General features: G+C 36.3%; 1 protein-coding gene across 3 annotated transcripts in view; it reads right to left on the reverse strand.

Annotated features, from left to right (window-relative positions):
- nlgn3a (neuroligin 3a) overlaps positions 1 to 6,494 on the reverse strand; it is a 214,960-nt gene extending 208,466 nt beyond the window's left edge. For all 3 annotated transcript variants that reach the window (XM_058797606.1, XM_058797605.1, XM_058797607.1), the window contains exon 1: positions 6,195 to 6,494. The gene's annotated coding sequence lies outside the window, so the exon portion shown is untranslated. The remainder of the gene's footprint in view (positions 1 to 6,194) is intronic.
- Between the last annotated feature and the right edge of the window lie 588 nt (positions 6,495 to 7,082).

Below are 7,082 nucleotides of genomic sequence, written 5' to 3' on the forward strand. Positions count from 1 at the left end.
ATATTGGTTGGGTCTCCTCACTCTACACTAGCACCAGAGTCAACAGAGAGCGAGCAATTATGCCCGTATTTTGTGCAGCTTACAGTTGCAATAACCAATAATTGATACCAGATCGCGTGGGATTACCTGATTCATCAGTGAAGGTGGTCAGAGCAGCAGAGCGTCAGTGTCAGTGTGTCCTTCGTCTTTCGTTCGGGCGGAGATTGGTTCAGAGGATGTGTTCTTACTCGGGGAGCACATTGCAGAAACCCAATTCGGAATTGAGAACCATCATTTCATGCTTGTGTCATTTGTGGTGTCTGTTTTTCACAAAGTAAGGCTGCACCACATCGCAAAATTAACTACCCTGGAGTTACAGAGTGCCAGCATACGCAAGAAGCTGTGCAAAACAGTTCTTTTTCAAGGGTTTTAGCTCCCCAGCCCCAGTTGCAAGCCTGACAGGGTAGTGTAAGATGCTGGAATGACCTGGAATTATAACTCTTACTTTTCCAGGCCTTTAAAAAAAATCTACTGAGCTGGTACAGAATATATGGGAGCTTGTATGTATATGTGTTACAGAAGGGTTGTGTGTGTGTGTGTGTGTGTGTGAGTGTGTGTGTGTGTGTGTGAGTGTGTGAGTGAGTGAGAGAGAGAAATAAATTCAAATGAACAATCAAACTTGTTTCTTTATTAAAATATAAAATTAATTCATTTATACATTTATCAATATGGCATAGCCTACCATATGTCTTTGTTAAAGAGCATAATACAAAGTCTTTTAGCATGAAAGCACATATTTTTCAATGTGTGACAGCATCCTGTATCATAACTAAATCTCTGCCGTTTGTAACAAACCAATCCGTGTGAAAATCCGGTAAAAATTCGGGGAGTTATGATTATTGTAGTTGGGAATACACATTCCTCAGTAGAAATAAATGCAGGGGGGGGCGCATTGGGGACCCATCCAAGATGGCGGCCGCGCTGATACGTCAGCTCCTATAGGCAGTGTCAGTCTATGAGGCGTCTACGTATATTATGTCTATGGATTTGACGTCTCCACTTTTAATTCCACCCCGACTGCAAGCGGCTGCTCTCGCCGGCGGGTGGCAGGCTAGTGTAGTGCATCTCGAACGCACCTTTTTTAAAATTTTTATTAGAACTACAACAAAAATATATATATATTCAATTATATCAAGACATCCAAATAAAAAAAAAATTAATTAAATAAAAAATAAACGTGGGTTTACATTACAGATATAAATATACAAATATACAATTTTACAAAAATACAAAGAAAAGAGCAACTAAATGTCAAACGCACCTTACGTTTACAGACGTGACGTAATGACGCAGTGCCATGCTCGAATTTCCCACGAAAACCTACCCATACCACTCAAATTAGAAAACATTATTATAAGCTAACCATTGTGAATCGGGCTAAAGGAAGGTGATAGTTTTGAATACTGGCTGGTTATGTACTTGCTCAAATATTGATTTCGGATCATTTTTAACCCAAAAAAGTTATGGACTGCAGCTTTAAATTAATCTTGGAAAAAAATAAAATAATATATATATATATATATATATATATATATATATACTCCGAGACAGACCATGATTATTAAAAAGACAGGCCATGTATTTCTTTCCTATGTATGAATTCTTTTTTTTTTTAATTTTTTCCCTGTAACTTCACGCTTTTGATGCACCTTGCAACCTGCGGTCATGTCAGTCGTATGAACAAAAGCAGAAGCCTCAGATTTGTATAACATTACAAAATAGCTGATGCAAGGTCATTTGTCCAACCCTTTGGTAAATAGAACAGAAATAAGAAGCCTGGAATAAAGGCGTCCTTGTCCTTTTGGGAAGTGCAGTGCTTTAGTCTGCTTTATGAGAGTATAAGAGATCTTTTGAGACAAGGTCAGAGGAATGCTGGCCGAGAACATTTAGATTCCATTCCTGTTGCTTTTTAGTGGCATCTCGCTTGCCAAGAGACTGATATGAAGTGGATATGTAGGCTTATCTTTTCAACAGGATTTTCCCTTTTAGCCTTTAAACAAATCTGTTTACACACACCCCTAGTTACTAGTTTATTCTAAAAGTTTTGAATTACTTTACCAATTTGTTTTGTTACAAATGTGTAAAGCTCCTCTAAAACCTTTTTCACTGAAGTAAGCCTGGAGCGAGCTGTGTGATTGACAGAAAATCTCAGCGGTTTTGTAGAGGACACAAGGAGACATTTTGAAAGACATGCGTGCAAGATACTGCTCAACATTAAATCTATGAAATAGCTATTAAGCGTGCACATGTGTGTATGTGTGTGTGTGTGTGTGTGTATGTGCTTTATACAAACGCATTCACATGCCAGTTAAAGCACAAAGACAAACACTGTGTTGTACCTAGAGCACACTAGCAGTCTTTTCAAAGGGCAATGCTCACATCCTGCAGACTGCCATTAAATTCAGCTCTGAATAAAAGCAAAAGTAATATGGAAGTTGAAATGATCTGTAAAATCAAGCCTATTATTTTTTTCTGCTATTTACGCTGAAGTGTATGTATCATTGATGAGCTTGTGTTATCCATTTTAAAATATTTTAAAAGTATATAGACATTGTATTTGAGTAGGATCGTAGATAAGTTGTAACACTGAATACATTTAACTAAAATAGGTTTTGCAATTTTTAAACACCTCTGTGGTGAAGATGATCTCTGCCAGGACAAATATGTTCAAGTAAGTCCATAAGTCCATGCCTGTGTGTGTGTGTGCAACATATTTAATGCAAAAAGACAAAAATATAAATATCACTGAAATGAAAATATAACTTAAATTAAATGAATATAACCAATTCTTGAAATGTAAAATGTTATAAATTGTATAAGAATTGTTTATAATAAACTTATATAAGTTACACCCTTATTTACAAAGTATGCACCTCCATAAGGTGTGCATTTGCTTTAATTTGCTTTCGAATTATTTGTTGCACTGCTACGATGATTCAAAATTATTATTAATATATATTTTTTTTATTTTAATATTTTTGGACAATAATTAAATTGACAATAATGAAAATAAAAAAAATGCATTAATAAAAATTGCATTAATATGTAAAATATCAAACACATTATAGTAATTTAGCAGGCATATGGGTTTAATTGTCATGAAAATAAACATGAAAATTACAATGAAAAAAATAATAATAATAATTCTAGCAATAGGCTTAATTTTCTTTTACGCCAAATATAATTTCATATTTGTTTTTCCTTGTGATATCTGAGTAAAATGTAATATTTGCATGATTCACTCTGTCTGGAATGTAAAAAGCTGCAGGAGTGTTTTCTCATCCCTGAAAAGACACTTCAAGAAGATATTCATTGAGTTCAGATTCAGCGGATAAACTGACACAGAAACCACATCAGTCATCGTTTGCGTTCAGTTCTCTAGCAGGTTCTGCAGTATTTTGGGTTCAGACACTTTAAGCTGAAACACAGAGGCAGATGAATTACTGTCTTCTGAGTGACCTTCATCTGAGTGATGGCAATAGTCCAGTGTTTTTCAACCATGGAGGTCAATAAAGGTGACTCGGAAAACAGATCACCTGATTTGATCTAACAATAAAAGATTACGGCGGCAGAATTGATGCTGTTGGGCTTTTCTTGTTTTCTGACTTTCCAGTTCTATTTTCTTGCATGACTTCAAAGTGTTCCCATCATTCAGTGTATGGAAAATTGTAGTAACAATGAAAACAGGAAAACCCAGTAGCTAGCAATGATTTGTTGCAGCATATATTCAAGATGTATTGACCATGATACTAAATCCCTTTGATTCTGTTACATGAAACTGTGGAAAAGTTGGCTGAGAGTGATTTTTTTTTTCCAAATAGGACATTTTCCTGGATCATTTGACAATATTCAAACCCTAACCTAACCAAAATTTAATTAGTTTATCTGTTGTCATTAACAAATATATGTAAATCCAGGAACATGCCCTATTTGACAAAACCATAGTAAACAGCAATGAAGCTATTTTATTTCCCGATTTAAAAAAAATGGAAATATCTTTAAAATAGGATAAATTAATTTGAAAGTCCAAACTGTATAAGATATTTAGATTTGATTTAGAGAATGTTAAATATTATATATCCATTTTCTTACCCTCAATGCCATTTTTCTTTTTCCTAGAACAAATTTGAAGTTAAACAATTTGCCAGCAGACTAAGAAAGTCAACATAATTCAAGATATTCCCTGAAAACAAGTCTTAATATCTTATGCATGTTTGCTTCTCTTATGCATTTAACTTGTTTGGATATTTTTAACTAGAAACAAAACATATTAAAATTAACATATTGAAATAAATTGCTACAGTTGTTCTGGATTTATCTGGTCTGTATGAAAAAGACCATGCCTGTTTCTAACAACTTGTTCCTTTAACTTAAAAGCAGACATCAGAAAGATGCAAAGAGCTCTGAACTTGGATGTGTCATTCAGAATGTATTTAAATCAGAGGCTACTTCAAAAAATACCAGTGTACGAGGCCAAAATACAAATAAAGACATTGGAAGAGAGAGGAAATTCAAAAGCAGGACCGTGCATAATCCTTCAAGACACTAAATGCCAGAGCACATAAATAGGTTCCCTCCGTAAAAACACAAGATAAAGCAGCGTGAATGGCAGGGCTACGGAATTAGGCTTTCTTTGAGATAGCATCCACTTGGACCAATCGCAATCACTTAAGCTGCAGTATGTTTTCTCACAACGAAATAAGCCTAACCCTAACCCAACTCTAACCCTCCTCGAAGTGAGAGCTGAAATATGCTCTTCACTGATTGAGAATGGAAACAGCAATGCCTTTTAATATGTTGCCTTTATGGACAATTGCTTATTCACCAAATCACCATGACAACTCCGAAGCACATCTCGCTCTCTCTTTCTCTATCTTTCTCTCTCTCTCTCCCTCTGTCTCTGCTTTGCAATTCAGTGCAAATCTTCTCCCAACTCTTTTAAACCACAGTTTGACAGTCTGGTCTTTGAAATTAAAACTGCAAAGTCAATCGAGACTGTCTTAAATGAAAATATGAGCAGCCCTGATGCCAGCCAGTTTAACGTGTCATTATATAAAGTTGCTGTATTTTTGTTCACGTGAAACAAGCAAATACCAAGATTATATGTTGAATGTATGTAACTACCATTAAAGGGTAAGCGGTTACAATTTAGAACTATTTCAAACATTTCTCAAATTCTTTCATCAATTTTCATGCATGCAGTTTTTATAAGCTTGTATTAGAGACTACATGGCATAGGCTATTTGCACTTTTAAAAATGTAGCCTATTTGTCACAGAGCAGGACAATTTAGAATGTTTAATTACATTAAACAAAGAAAATGCTGAAATCAGTTACAGACTCAAGAAATACATATACATATAAATATGTCAATTTTATGAAATGTTTTTAAAAATGATTTTTTTACCCTGCACATATGCACATATCGCATGGAACACTTCTAAAAACATTATTATTATTATTGTTATATACAAATTGCACATAATTGTGAAATAATTGCAAAATGTTCACAATAAATTTACAATACTCTAATAATCTGAAGATATCTTCAGTAAAGACATAAATCCAAGCATCAGCTCGTAATGGAATCCACGCGTAACATAAACGCAACATGGAAGACGCTTAAAATGACACGCGATCTGTTAGCGGCGCGACGCGACAGAATTACCCAAATCGCCGAAACTATGCAGACCGCTAGAGGTTGCGGCTGGAATCCTGACGTCGGCACCTCTTCGACCAATCAAAGACTTTTTTTTTAATGCGAGCGACGCGACGCGACGCTACTAGAAAGCTCCAACGCGCTGCCTCCTCTGCGCGCTTTTACTGGGGGCGTTCTGGATTTGTCGCGTCGCGACGCTCGCTTGCAGTGCAGATGGGGTGTAACAAGTGCAACAGAACCTCATCCTCATCTCCTGTTACTTTTACCGGCATCGCAGCACTTCACCAAGCCTGCTTCACCTCTTCTTCATCTAACTGCGCATCTCCTCTCCACAGACGCAAGGAACACTGAAGTTCACCCAATTGTTAAGTGGCAATCCTGACACAAGAGATCTTGGGATAAGACATATAGCGGTGCGTAACGCCTTCTACAGCCTGTTCGTTTGGCGACTAATAACTTCTCCTCACAAACAAGCATTATCCTCATGAACAACTCACCTGCTTTGGTGAAACATCAAATCCCCCATTCCTGGTATTCCTGTTCCCTAAAAAAAGCCGCGATGCGTGCGCGTTAGTGGTAATCCGTGGCAGCTGTGTTAAGATTTCCTCCCAGCGCTCTTCATGCAATTCGTGTGACCTTTTCCAGCGAACGCATCCTTCATCCTTTACACTCCAGTCACATTCTCGTGTTTTTCCTGCGCGTATGATCCTGATGCTCTGGTCCTGCGTGTTCGCGAGCTCCACACGAGCTTCACGAGTGCGCGCTGCGCGGACACGCCAGCACTGGCGCGCGGGTTACTAGGAAACCCAAAAGCGCGCACACATGCAGGAGAGAGGGGGTGTAAGTAACCCTGCTTTCCAGGACATCTATAGAGAGCCTTTTGCTATTGAATTATGTGAATTGCATTTCCTCAATATAAAAACAATGCAAATAATAACAGAATAGCAAAATAACACAACTACTAAAGCAATCTCATTGGGACGAATTGATGTGTGTTTTATAGGGGAGCCTGGGGCTAGATGTAACATTTTGTACTTTAGGAAATATTTTTTTTTCTTTGAATAGATTTTTTAAATTTTTTTTTAAAGATAATTTCTATATAGACCTTCACTCCTAAAAATAAAGGTGCTTCACGATGCCATCTATCTATCTATCTATCTATCTATCTATCTATCTATCTATCTATCTATCTATCTATCTATCTATCTATTCATTTCATGTTTTTGAATGAGTCAAAAATGTGAAATCTTCCCCTGACTTATTTTGTTTTTCTTAAAAAAGAAGCCTATTGAGTTTTCTTTTTTTTGCATTATTTTATTTTCATGACAATTAAACACATTTCCCTCTAAATTCCTATAATGTGTTTGATATTTTACATATTAATT

The sequence above is a fragment of the Onychostoma macrolepis genome, chromosome 14 (assembly GCF_012432095.1).
Source record: "Onychostoma macrolepis isolate SWU-2019 chromosome 14, ASM1243209v1, whole genome shotgun sequence".
Lineage (NCBI taxonomy): Eukaryota > Metazoa > Chordata > Actinopteri > Cypriniformes > Cyprinidae > Onychostoma > Onychostoma macrolepis.